This window comes from Herpailurus yagouaroundi, unplaced genomic scaffold, assembly GCF_014898765.1.
Source record: "Herpailurus yagouaroundi ecotype Mexico unplaced genomic scaffold, PumYag 188, whole genome shotgun sequence".
In the NCBI taxonomy this organism is placed as follows: Eukaryota; Metazoa; Chordata; class Mammalia; order Carnivora; family Felidae; genus Herpailurus; species Herpailurus yagouaroundi.
This window is the reverse complement of record NW_024412419.1, coordinates 15322138-15336390: the sequence shown is the minus strand read 5'-3', so window position 1 is coordinate 15336390 and position 14253 is coordinate 15322138. Positions and strand designations below refer to the sequence as shown.

The 14253-nt window shown below is 43.1% G+C and overlaps 1 long non-coding RNA gene across 2 annotated transcripts in view; it reads left to right on the top strand.

Moving 5' to 3' along the window:
* The window catches only part of LOC121044157 (uncharacterized), a 30404-nt gene extending 20869 nt beyond the window's left edge, over nt 1–9535 (top strand). The window contains exon 3 of one of the 2 annotated variants that reach the window (XR_005797171.1): nt 9054–9535. This is a non-coding gene — a long non-coding RNA (uncharacterized LOC121044157). Of the gene's footprint in view, nt 1–5812; nt 5987–9053 lie in introns of those variants that run through there. The other variant, XR_005797172.1, reaches the window with a different exon arrangement.
* Nucleotides 9536–14253: the final 4718 nt, after the last annotated feature.

Below are 14253 nucleotides of genomic sequence, written 5' to 3'. Positions count from 1 at the left end.
TTTTTTTTCCCTTCCCCTCCCCCATGGTCTTCTGTAAAGTTTCTCAGGATCCACATAAGAGTGAAACATATGGTATCTGTCTTTCTCTGACTTATTTAACTTAGCATAACACTCTCCAGTTCCATCCACGTTGCTACAAAGGACCATATTTCATTCTTTCTCATTGCCAAGTAGTATTCCACTTTGTATATCAACCACAATTTCTTTATCCATTCATCAGCCCATTTTAAATGATCTTTTTAAGTCTCTGTATCTCCTTATTATCCAATGGCTTTGATATGGGCAGGGAGGGCATCTTTTTCATCATTATACCTCTGAAGCCTACAGCAGGGCCTGGTGAGCAGGACACTCTCAAGCTCATGGTTGTGAAATTAGTGAATGTAGGATAGAGATGATCCTACTACAAAGAAGCCCCAAAACTCCAACTCCTTCTCTTGCTTTAGGTTTATTTACTCTGAACATCCCCTTTGGTGTTAAATGTATCTCAGTTCACTCTATCTGTGTGTCTTGTCTCTTCCGTAAACTGTACAGTTCCAAGAGGGAGACACTACCTTCTCTCTTGGCAGTTTTCCTGGCCCCCAAAGAGATGCCTTCTGTTTGGTGGATGGAACAGTTAGTACAAGTCTGGCTGATTGCTGGACCAATGAGTACCTTTAAAAATTACATTATTTTTTCTTATTATAAAATACAAGGTCATGTTAGAAAATTTGGAAATTAAAGATATTATAATGATGGAAATTTAAAAAACCCTACTCTAATCCTCCCACCCAAGGATTGGCTATTTGAGATTTTACGTGATAGAGAATTTCCATTACATTTGTATTTAGCAGGATAAAAAGAAATAGAAGAAATGACTCAGTTCCTTACAGGTGTTTCTTCAGTGTAAGAGAAATTCCTAAATCTCTTTTGCTTTCATTTTCTCTTTTTCTAAACATATAAACATGAAGAAGTTGTTGTTCGTGTGTTTTAATACATCTCTGATGGGCATGCATTTAAGTGCCTGGTTAGTAAAACTCAGTCAAAGGTTAGAAGACACATCAAAGTCTAAACAAACAAGCAAGCAAGACAATTTTTCTTTATTGAAGTACACAAAAGTATGCTGATTTTTATGATTATTCTTCAATAAAGATTAATAGAGAAAAGCTCATCTGTAATAAAAATAATTCCATAAAAGTGACAAAGCACCTGAAGAAAGATGAGCAGACACATTATGGGGGAAATGGGGAGGTGAGGCCAGTCCCTATTATAATCTCAAAAGCATTCATGCTATCAGAGGGCTACCATAGTTTGCTTCCTCTTTGCTTCCAAGTTACTTGAACAACTGAGTTATAACATATTTATTTATGCTAACATATATTAAATACTTAATCTCTACATGCCAGATAGTGTCCTAAATTTGTAACACATTATAACTTATTTTATCCTTATGACTCTAGGACTTTGCGGATGAGGAACTGAGGAGCTGAGGTCAGGTGGGCTGAGATCGCACGGCTAACATGGCAGAGTGGTTTTTGAGGGAGAGAAGGCGTCTCTGTTCCACCTTTAGAGAGATCATCTACTCAAACCATTTTGTTCCTGAATCAGGAAACTGAGGCCAGAGTGGTTGAGTGATACGGTTTCTCAGGCAGTTATTAGCACAGCTGGGCTAATCTCCATGTCTTCTTATTCTTATTCCAGTGCTCTCTCAAGAATTCTGACTTGGGTTTCAGTCACATAGTTTAGCCTGGGACTAAACACCCCTGGCTGCCAACTCCATGTCCTCAGGCCCATGGGGGATGCTGGCGTTTTCTGTCCTCAGTTGTGCTGCCTTTGGTGGGTGCAGGAGCTCCTGGGCCAGTGAATCTGTCTGTGATGTGCCAACAGCCTACAGTATAAGGTGGTAAGTGATCAACGGGTCAGACAAAACCAGAGGTTCAGATGACTGCTGGTTGCAGAAATGCAAGGCAGCGCCGTGTGAGGAGGTGCAGGTCATCATCCGCCTTCCAGATTCACCACCGTCACACGGAGTTACAACCATAGGTGAGAAGGTTCTGGAAGGAAACCAGCTACTGTGTTTTCTTAGGCAGATCACTGATGCCAGTCAGCACGTGTGGGCACAGACCATGCGCTAAGCCTTGGAGAGCACGCTCCTTTGTGTCTTCATTTTCAACACCAGCTCCTTGTTGTTTTTTAGCAACAGTTTGGTAGTGTTCCTCAGGTTTCAGCCTTTCAACATCTGAATGTCATTCCTTTGGCTAACTGATTTTTTTCCCCCTCCACTTCTTCACTTGGTGATGACAGGAGAAACTGTTAGTTTTAAAAAAGTTGATTTAATGGTCCACTTGCAGGAAGCCACATAGCAACCAATCTGTTCTTAAGATTTGGGATTTATTTGATTCATCTTCTCAGATGACTTATTGAAATTGTCTTTAGAATGTGTCTAAAATGTATGTTGTGTGCTCTGCTGATGGCACCGGACCCAGAATTTCCATCCAGGTATTTATTTAATTGTCTCTTCTAATTCTCTCTACTGACACTCATCTTGAAGTTTACTTTTGCCATTTTGTTGGAACAGCACTACACCCCTGCCCCAAACATTTAACTCCTCTCAGATAAATCCAAGCCCAACCCTGAAATTCCCAGGTTGGCCCTAAATCAATGCCAGACTGTATGGTATGTTAGTAACGGCTCACACTTCAGGGGGAAGAATTTTCATCAGTAGTTTCAGAGATGCACATAAAAGCAGCAGACAGCACACATTTAGGCTGCAGCCATCACTACTTAAGGCAGGTAGAAATGATACAGTGGAGAGAGGAGAGAGTCGTTGTTAGGACACAAAATGTGTATTAGAAGCACGTGCTGGAAAGCCAGTCTCTCCAGATTTAAGACGCACTCTTTAATTACATTTGAATTTTGTCCTAAGATAAAGGTACAAAGATTTAGGGTCTTTTGAAGGGAAGGATGGTCTCATGGTGTGGGCTGTTTCTTGGGGTTTTGTCCGTTAATGGACTGGCTGCTTTCCAGAAGGGAGTTCTCCTTGGTCCTGTCAAACAGAGCAGAAGCACCATCTTCTCAAGTGTGTGGAGGGACACTTCTGGGGGCATGGACAATGGGCCAGCCTCTGCTTTTCTTCTTTTTAGAGTCTATGTGACACAATCAAGCATTATATAAGGCAAACTTGGGAAAATGACCTCTCCTCTCTGTGTCTGTTTCCTCCTCTGCAAAACCAATGGTACAGAATAGAGACGCTTCCAGAAATGCTGTTCTATTCTCACTATTAGCTCTATACTAAGGTTTTAGAATCATAAAGCTGACAGCACCTTAGAAGCTACCTCGTCTAACTTCCTGGCTACATTAGCCCTTGCTGTGTGCCAAACCATGCAAAAACTTAGTGGGTGGAAACAAACAAACAAAAATGTTATTTCTCATGATTCTGTATGGCCCAGCAGTCTCTCTTCTGCTTTTCCTGGGCTCACTCATGATGGATTTTAGCTGGAGGGTCAGCTGGGCCAGAAGGTCCAAGACGGTTTCATTCACACATTCGAAAGTTGGTACCGGCTGTTGGTTGGGGGTCCTTGTTCTCCATGTGACCTCACACCCTCTAGGAGATTGATTGGCTTCCTTGAAGGGCAATGTCAGAGCAGTTCTAAGAGGGGGAAGGCTGCAAGGCCTCTCAAAGACCCATCTCAGAAGTTACACAAGGTTGCCTTCAGTGCACTGATTGTGATCAAAATGCAGGTATGCTAACTCCCCTAATCTAGTGCTGTGTTCACTCTGTTAACACACTGCTCCCCAATGGCTATTTTCAAGTTCATTCGTCAACCACAGTAAGTATTCCTGGGCATGTACTACATGCCAGGAGCTGTGCTGGGCACTTCGGTGGATTCACAGATGAGTAAGAAAGCATCTCTTTTCTTTCAAGTAACCTATAGCCTACGCCTAGCGTGACATTCAAAGCAGGTTAAATGACCACATTTTAAATAGGCCGCAACTGTTTCTCCGGTCTCTATGAGAATGTGTGTCATAGGTAAAAATAAAAGCCTCTTATCTTAAGTTCCATGGGCATTTCCATATATTATTACTAGGACAGTTGAGGTTCTTTTCCACTTTCCACAGCCTCCTCCACAGTACGTTTAGTACATGAAGAAAGACAATATCCAAATTATCATAAATCTGTCGGCATTCCATTTCCGAACAGAGGCAAATGGAGCCTCCGTGTATCTGAGATGTTGTATGTATCTGGATTACCGTTTTATCCTTTAATGGGGTGGACCTCAGGGTCACGTTTTATTATATGCATCTTAAAAATGTAGAGCTGAAGTTTCAGAGGGGGCATAGAGAGGTGACCTGAGTCAGGTTGGGACATTAACCTTCTGACCTTGGAGACTGATGGATCTCAAGCAGCTCTGCACTCCAGAGGGGTGGCTGTTTTGGCAAAGAGAGGCAGGCCAGATGCCCTGGTGTTTCATTTGAAGCTTTGAAAGGTTAAACTTAGGCTTGCCTTTGCCCTCTAACCTGCCAAGGCCACCCCACAGCAAAGACCACCTTTGGAGTTCTCCACTCTTCTCTCCTTGGACTTTCATTCTGCTCTTCCCCGTGTTTCAGTCACCTGATGCCCACTTGTCAGCAGCTGCTTTGGTTCATACCTGACTCTCAAGAAAGAATCAGCACCAGTTATTTACATTTCACTGTGAATGCCAGTTTGTGGGGAAAGTATGATCTTTTATTAGGAAAAGAAAAGCTCTGTTCACAGGAAAAGGAACACTGGTCATCAGCAAGGAGCTTGTAAGATCACGTCTGCTACTTACTGTTCTTAGTACCCAGTTAGAGCCAAAGATTGTTGAGTACTGGCATTTTAGAAGTGAAACGGCCAACAGAAATGCCGCTGATACTTCTTACTTTGTTGGTGAAGAAACTGAGACCCAGAAATGAGTAGCAGCTTGCCATGTTACTTAACAAGTTAGTGGCATAGTTGGGATTTGAACTTTGGTTACTAGATCATCAACGAGCAAGATTTGGACCTGATATCATTTTCTCTCCCTGAGAAATTTATCTACACAGAACTGGACAGTTTTCAGTTGCATACATCCTCATGGGTCTTCTACATGGCAGGGAAGGGTGCTAGGGATTTTGACACAAAAAAGGGAATAAGGAATGGAGAGGAAGCTATCTGTGGAATAGCTTCTGAATTGCTGTTACTACTACTTCAAAATGACATATGGAAGTAGGTTCAGGAAAAAAAATGCATTTGTCTTAGGTTCCAGCATTTAGGCAGAAGTCCATTATGTGGTCTTGGCAACTCAAACAACCTCCTCACTCATCTACTGAACAAGAAACAAGAATAGGTCATCTCTAAGAAAATCCATAGACTTTCCAGCCCTAGAGCTGGGGAAAACAAGATCCTGTTAAAGGATCTGATGAGGGAGTAGTGGCTGGAGCAAGGGAGTAATGGTTATTAGCTGTTTCGGGGACAGGAAAGAGGTCAGTTTGGCTGAGAGGAATGATTTATGTTGACAACTTTTAGTAAAATACAGATAATAGTTACTGTCTTAACATGATAAAACATGCCTACTGGGAACGAGGAAGGAATGCTCACTCATTTTACCACAATTAAATGTTGGTCTAGAAGTACTAGACAATACCCTAGTTCTTTGATGGGCCCCTTTTAAACTCAGAGAATTACAAGAATCCTAGTCCTTTACTAAAAGAAGTGACTCTCTAATGGTAAAATTTTGGTGTTATTGACAAGTAAGTAGAGGAAATACTTTTAGGGAAGAGCTTTCTAGATGGTCTTCAAACCATACTTAGACATTTCTCTTCTGTTTTCTCAAAGGGGCATCTTCAAAGGTAAGCACTTTGTAACAGCTCTTCACTCTCAATTCTTCCTGATTTGATGGACAGGACAGGCTTGTAGCAGGAGTGCTATTCACAAGAAGACCACTTCCAGGTTGGCCATTCAGCAGCCAAGAGGCCTTGGCCAAGGCAGTTAATACCACCAAACCCCTGTATGTTTTGATAAAAACAGATGTAATGATACCAATCTGTCTGCTTCACAAAGTTTTTACAAGAATTAAGTGGAAAATAATGTGTATGAATGTATATTATTATTGAAGGGAATTTATAGATAGGAGGGGTGGATCTTGTCTGGACTCGCCAGGCCCTTGGGTCTTCAGTATCTAGGGAGCCCATGCAGCTATGAATCTACATTCAGCCTGTAAAACGGCAACCTTTTTCTAGCACACCCAAGGCACGCATCACAGAATCCCATACACCTAGAGTATATGGCTTTCAGAGTGAGAGCCAGCTTGGGATTGTGTTAGCAGAGCAGGTACAGTTAAAAAGCCTGGGGCTTTGGAATTTTTAAAAGGGACCCAACACCAACATCTCTGAAATAAATTGATTTGGTTGAAACTCTTCCAAAGAAATTACCTTAATTCTGAGACTAAATATGCTGTGTTCCAGCCCAAATGGACTTTTCTTGGCCAATCCCCTGAAAGTAAACATTCAAGTTTAATAGGGAGAGGGCAGTAGAACTTGCAGTTTTAGCTCACTGATGTCACCCATTCCTCTTTGAGCCAAAGAACAAGAAAATCCAACACTTCCTTCAAGAATGAAGGCATCATATGGGAATGATACAAATATGTTTGCGGTTTCTATATATTTTCTTTTAAAGAAAAACACAGGAATTGAAGAAGATACATTTTTCAGAATCTTGACAGACATATGTGCTTTTCTCAGAGAGGGGTCCACCTGGGGATCTTGGCTGTCTGGTCAAAAAGGCTGTCTTTTTATTCCTCGATTAAGAAATAGAACTTAAAAAAAAAAAAAGCAGCACAGAGGGTCTAAACTGTGGAAAAAATTAATGTTGAATTAAATTCCAAAACTCAGATTGAGGGACAAGATCTTAGTATTGGGGAATAAGAGCGCTTTGGAGCTGAAAGTCAAGTGTTCGTTTTACTGCAGAGGAAGTGTCAAAATTAAGATCTTCGAGAGTTGTGTAACTTGCCCCAGATCACAAGGCTTCTGTCATCGAGGCTAGACTAGAACACAGAGCTTTTTGGCACCAGTGTGATTATTATCTCGTTTTAGATGAAATCATTCCTGGATAACGAAGGCATATTCCTAAGGCCGTCCTGAAATGCTCTGTTCTCACACTGCCCGACAGTAATGATGCTGAGTAATGAAATGATAGGCAGCGATATCTCACTGCACACAATGAAGCATGTAGGGCTGCTTTCCAATGGCAGCCAACTGGAGTCAAGGGCAGGAGAATGAAATTGTTGATTTCAAATGTGCTTATAGAGCTTGCATTTTGAGGTATCTCTTGGCGATTTCCACTGGAGAGAGCAGAATAGTTTGGTGAATCCAGTTCAGTTCCATCAACATTAACAAGCACTCTTGAGCCAGGCAGATGTTCAAAAGTAAGGAATTACATTCCAGCCTAGAGGGAGCTCAGGGCCCAAGGAGGATAGCACAGATTGAAGCTTCTTGATCCTTCTATCCACAGCCCTTAACACCCATCAAGTATTTAAGCAACATTTGGTGATTGAATATGGATGGTTACATGTTAAGTTGGTGGTAGAATTGCCCTGAGTGTGGAGAAGAGGGGATGATCAATCTTCCTGGGGTGCAGAAAAGAACAAGGTCAAGGAAAACTTCAAAGCTGATACTTGATCTGAGCCTAAAGGGAAACACATTGCAGAACAAAAGATCATCTGCTGGTCTATTTAAGTTTCAGGGTATCCAGTTCTGATACTTTAAGGAGGGCCCCTTATAGTACATAAAGCACCCCAAACTCCCTGATATGGAAAGTGAGCCCTGGGGCTGAGAGCAGGGCTTAGGGTGCCCAGCATGTTGGCATCAGAGCTACTGTGTCTGTGTCTGGGTGGAGCTTCATCCTCAGGGCACTGAAGCTGACCTCCAGCCTTGGGCCTCGGGTGGCCTCACCTGACTTCCTGCCTGCCCTCACTTGGGTCTCTGGGAAAGGCTGTTGTACTTGGCCTCCCTCCACCCCCAGGGTACGCAATTACTCAGAATCTCCCAGCTGCTCCCAAACCCCACACTGAGTTTCCAAACAAAACCTGTGAAAACAGATCTCCGGTGGCAGCTTCGGCCACATTTGGCAGCTGCCCATGTCCACGGTCCACCAGCAGACTCTTGAGTCCCAGACGCTCTCCACTCCAGATGCAGATGAAGCCTGGATGGACGCTGTCTTTGAGACAAATCCAGGAAAGATCTGCCCGAGAACTCGTGGGTTCGCTGGTTTTCTTTTGGCTCCATCCAAACCTAATGGAGCTGAATATCTGCGCCGTGTCCCCGTGCCTTTGGCTCATACCTCTGTAATGATGCAGGAAGAAAGCGGGTCTCGTCCTAGCAGCCAGGCCTTGTAGGGGTTCTGAATCACTGCTGCTTCCTGCCTGGGAACCTCCTGGTATGAGTGCCCCTCCCCCTCACTCCTTCCCCTACCATTCTCCCTTCTTACCTTGTTTCCATCCCTTGGAGACATGCTGTTGCCAGATTTCTCTTTCCAAAGTGGGAACCTTTGCTGACATAATTCCAAACCCTTCCAAGCCAGCTTGCTTATGCCATGATGCCATATCTTGTTAGCCTGGCATTAAGACCTTCTGTGGTCAAGGCACCGAGGTTTGTGCCAGTCCTCCCCACCCTCAGATACAGATATTTCTTGGAAGCAACTGCCCAGACTGGGGCTACATTTCCCACCCATTTAATTTTGCAAATGAAATGTAAGCAAAAGTGATATGTGTCACTTCAGGGTCAAGGTAGTTAGGAAGAGGGTACACCTTTCCTATCCCCTTTTTTTTCTGGTTCTGTCAGTTGGAAACAGAGGATTCTGTACCTGTGGGAACTGAGAGCCACAAGATGGAAGAAGCATGGGTCCCAGAAACACCACTTGGAGTAAACCATTTTGCTGATAAGGGAGACTTTGTTGGTCTGGTTTGTGATGTAGAAATAGCTGTGTGTTGTCTTAAGCCAGAAATTTGGATTTATTTTCGTTCTGCCTAATGTTGTCTTAACTTTATTTCCATCACTGTCATTTATATCCCCATCTTTAGGCCAAATCTTCCATTCTTCATACACACTTGTTACCTGCCCGTGCACACCTTGCCTTCCCTGCTTGGGTGCCTTTATCCTTACCTGCATGAATCCACATCATCCTGCCTATGACTCAAGATGCATGGAAGGGACCCTGCTCCACTCAGCTTTCCTCAGCCACTGCAGCTGCAGGGAGGAACCCCTCATCTGGGCCTCAGACCACCATATCTTCTCCTCTCATCCCACTGTGGGTCAGCCGGTGCTTCCTAGATCTTATTTCCCTGCCCACTTGTAAATTCTTGGGAAGTTGGGAAGCTCATGTTCATTTTACCCTTGTTATCCCCATAGCAGAGCACCGAGTGGCCCCCTCCACCCAACTCCCTATCTTTTAAGTCACTTGGAATTAATGATTGAGAGAATAAATGAATTGTAAGCGCAGGGCCCTCTTGTGGCAAAATGACAGAATCAGCAGTTTGTCTTTCAGCGCCTGGCCTCCTCTTTCTGTCCCCATACCACCCCTACTTGCTGTCCCCACAGTCTCCTCCCCCCCTTCATGCATGTCACAGTGGAGGACAGAGTCCACAGTCTTCAAAGCCAGACTGCCAAGGCCGCAACCCGGGTTTTGGCATTTCCCACCTGACTGTGAGCATGCCCCATAGCCTGCATGCCTCAGTTTCCTTATTGTGAAATAGCTAATAGTAACCTATCTATCCGAGTTGATGAGACGAGGTAGTCTCTGTAAAGTTCTTAGAACATAATGGGCCATAGTGAGTGCAGTTTAAGGATTCACGTTGCATGGTGCTTCATGCCTTCTCGCTTTGCTTTGTCTACATCTGTTGCCCTGCTTTTCTAGATACTGTGGAATCAGGGATGACATTAGTTCAGGGCTTGGATGGCTGATGGGCCTCCCCTTGTGTGTCACCACCAGTCACTAGCAAAAGACTGCCCAAGTGCTTTGCAGATGGTCACTCTGAGCCAGAAAGAGAGCCATGATCAATGGGCACTATGTGCCATTAATTCAGGAGAGGAAATAGTGACATATGTGCCAGGCAGTATCCATCCCCCAAAGAACTGGGATTTTACTAGAAGTTGTAGCTTAGAGGAATGAGCAATTAATTGTGGAATTTCAATTATCTCTAAGTTAATGTTCAGAATTCAAATGACTCATACGATCTTAGTGCTATAAAACCATAGAAGATCATTTATTACATACTTTCATTTAACTTAGCAAGAAACCAATGCCAAGACAAGTGACTTACCCAAGGTGATAACAAATGCAAGAACCAGGCACCTACTAGTCTGTTGTCTCCTTAGTTCTCACAAGTGCTAACCTTAGATGAATCTTATAAAGTTTTTCACACCTCACTCTCCTACTCAAGAACCTTCAATAGCTTCCTAATACCTTAAAGATCAAGGTCAAATCTCTTAAAATTTTTTTTACATATTTATTATTATTTTAATTTTATAGGTAACATACAATGTAGTCTTAGTTTCAGGTATACAGTTTAGTGATTCAATACTTACAAAAACCCAGTGATCAAAGATCAAGGTTAAATCTTTTTTTTAATGTTTATTTGTTTATTTTGAGAGAGAGAAAGAGTGCACTTGAGTGCACACATGAGTAAGAGAGGGCAGAGAAAGAGGGAGAGATAGTATCCCAAGCCAGGTCTGCACTGTCAGCACAGAGCCCCACATGGGGCTGGATCCCGTGAACCAGTGAGATCATGACCTGAGCTGAAATCAAGAGTCGGATGCTTAACAGACTGAGCCACCCAGGCACCCCTCAAGGTTAAATCTCTTATGTGTTGAAATCATTCACAGTCTGATTCCCTTTCCCCACTCAGAATCCAATAGTGGCTGGCATTCTCCTATGTAGTTGGTGATACTGTAAATTGGCATAATCCTTTTGGAAAGCAGTTGGCAACACGCATCAAGAGCCGTAAACATGCTCATGTGGCCCAGTAATCCTACGTCTTGACCACTTCCTAAAGAAATGTTCCTCAGTACAGAAAAACCAGTATGCATAAAGATGTTCATCATAGCGTTATTTATGTAACACAAAACTGTGGAGAACCCAAGTGCTTCCCATTGAAGAGATTTTTGATTAATTATATATTTACTAGATGAACTAGTGGGGTCGTGATAAGTGATGGAGATACAAACTATAACATAACATGCTACATAAGATATAATGTTAAATAAAAACAGGATATAAAATATATGCAGAGGAGTGCCTGGGTGGCTCAGTCAGGAATTAAGCCTCCGACTCTTGATTTCTGTTCAGGTCATGATCTCGTGGTCATGAGATCAAGCTCTGCGTGTGTCTCTGCACAGGGTGCAGAGCTTGCTTAAGATTCTATCCCTCTCTCCCTCCACCCCTCCTCTGCTCACATGTGTGCTCTCAAAACCAAAACATATATGTGTGTGTGTATGTGTGTGTGTGTGTGTGTGTGTGTGTGTATGCAGAGTATGATTATGTGATGTGAAAAATAAAAGTAAGGGGAAAAAGACACTAAAGAAGTTTAAATAACTGTTGTACAGGATTATTTTCTATTATCCAAAATATATGCAACAGCTTTACATTATTTTCATAATACTAAAATTTTAATTTTTACCATGATAAATGTTGTCACTACAAAACTTTTACAGGCTCCTCATTGCCCACTGTAATATAAAGGGAAACAACTTCTCTCAGCACCTACGAGCCCCACCATGCTGTCTGGTTCTTCCTTTCCATCCCCGTCTCCCAGAACACTGGGTTTTTGTGCTTCCCATGTTCTCATCAGGCTGGCCCTTGGTTGTGTCCTAGGTGAGAAGGAGGTTGCAGGGTCAGAGAAGAAAACGATGACCTTGGAGATGGACAGAACTTAGGGACCCACCTTTGCCCATTTATTGCTGGGTGACTGGGCACACTACCTGTTCCCTTAAAACCTCTGTTTCCTCATCTGTAAAGTGAGAAATGATAATATTTATCTCTCAGGCTGCCACAGGGATTAAGTGAGACACATATGTATGTTCCTGGCACGGTATAGGTACCTTTAATAAGGCTTGCTCCCCGCCACGGCTACACCATCTTTAACACTGCCCTTGTCTGGGATCCTCTGACTTTTCTCTTTACTAACTCATGCCTTGAGGTCTGGCATGAATTAATAAAGAACGTTTATTTTTTGTTTTGTTTTGAGGGAGAGGGAGAAGGGGAAGAGTGGGATAGAGAGAGAGTGGCAAAATCTTAAGCAGTTTCCATGCCCAACTCAGAGCCTGACGTGGGGCTTGATCTCATGACCCTGGGATAACAACCTGAGCAGAAATCAAGGGTCAGATGCTTAACCGACAGAGTCACCCAGGTATCCCGATGTCTGGCATGTGCTTTAAAGTAGTGCTCCTCGGGGCGCCTGGGTGGCGCAGTCGGTTAAGCGTCCGACTTCAGCCAGGTCACGATCTCGCGGTCCGTGAGTTCGAGCCCCGCGTCGGGCTCTGGGCTGATGGCTCAGAGCCTGGAGCCTGTTTCCGATTCTGTGTCTCCCTCTCTCTCTGCCCCTCGCCCGTTCATGCTCTGTCTCTCTCTGTCCCAAAAATAAATGTTGAAAAAAAATTAAAAAAAAAAAATAAAGTAGTGCTCCTCAAATGTAGTCTGTAGACCTGTCCTCACAAGATGGGTGTGGAGGAAGAGTGGACATCAGTGTGGTCTTGCCACAGATGGGAACAAACAGTTCCGGGCCCAGCGTGGGGCTTATGTGCCTGCCTAAAAACTCAGGGAGAAATGGGGAGTGTGGAGAAATGGGGAGGAGGACAGGTGAAAAGTTAGGCAAAGTCACTGAAAATCAGTGACAAGTCCATGGGGGGTTCACTGCACTATTTATTTGGCTTGTGTGGATATTTGAACACTTCTATAACAACAAGAATTGAAAATTTCTATACAAAATTCTTCCAAGATGCCTCACTATTTCCATCTTCTTGGGCGTATTATTACTGTGCGTTTTATTCCCACTGACCTCATTTGCAATGATATCTTTGCATCATTACTTGCCTTTGTGTGTGTGTGCGTGTACATATTCACATGCATATATAGACACACACGTATACATATGTATACACATATATGTAATCTCCAAGTACAGTATCAACTCCCTGAGGGCAGATATCCTGTTTTGCATTTTTCTTGCCTCATACTGTACTTTTTACAGACATAGGGACACCCAATCCTTGTTTTGTGAATGATATAGATCTGGTTATCTAAATTGCCTAATGTCCCTGTGCCTCTCCCTGGAGATTCTGATTGGCTTGGCCTAGGACAGGACACAGCCTAGATCTGCCAAGACACCTTCCTTAGTGTCTGAAGGGCAGTTTGGTCTTATAATGCCCCCTTTTAAAATATGCATGCAATTGGGAAGAGAAAGTCAATTCAAACATTTACTAAGGCTTGCTGATCATTGCTGGCCCAAAGCAGAGAAAAGGAACTGGGGGTCAGTCTGGGAATAAGATCCAGGTGGGGTGGTCTCTGAAGGAGAAGGTCCAAGAGCAAAAAAGAAAAATTCACTGATTTTTTTTAATCAACACTGAATCTATCTGTTGTATCCATGTCTTTGGGTTTTGAAAAAGCCCTTCAGAAATCTCCTTTCAATTATTTAAACAAATGTTAAGCTAATTCAGCAATCTGGAACAAGAATCCACAAAAAGATTATGAGTCTAAGAAACATGTACTCTGTAAGGGTCCTGATTGCAGCTTAGAAATGGTAATAGATATAATGGGTCCCTTGCAGTGGGTGCCTATGTATCAGGCACTATGCCAAGATGGAGAAACCAAGGCCACATGGCTTAGTAAGTAACAAAGCAGCTATTTGGACCCAAATCAGTTTGGTTTCAACGGACACCTTCCTATCACACCATACTGCTTCTTTAGACACCCAGTACCCAGAGCCAGGATGTGTGGATTCTCAGTCAATACTGGGTAAATGACTGAGCAGATAAGCCACAGTGTTCAATTCCTGTTTGTCCTCAACCCTGTGCTGGAGGCTAGAAGACCCATAGCAGGATCTAGATTTAGAGGAAAAGTCTATAAAACAAACAAACAAATAAACAAACAAACAAACCTTAAAAACAAAGAGAATGAATGAAAGGTAGAAAAGTGAAGCAAAATAAAGATTGAGAGGAAGAAGAAAATGATTGGGGTAATTACACAGGCAGAGGAAAGCACTGAAGGCAGCCAGCCCTCTAAATGTT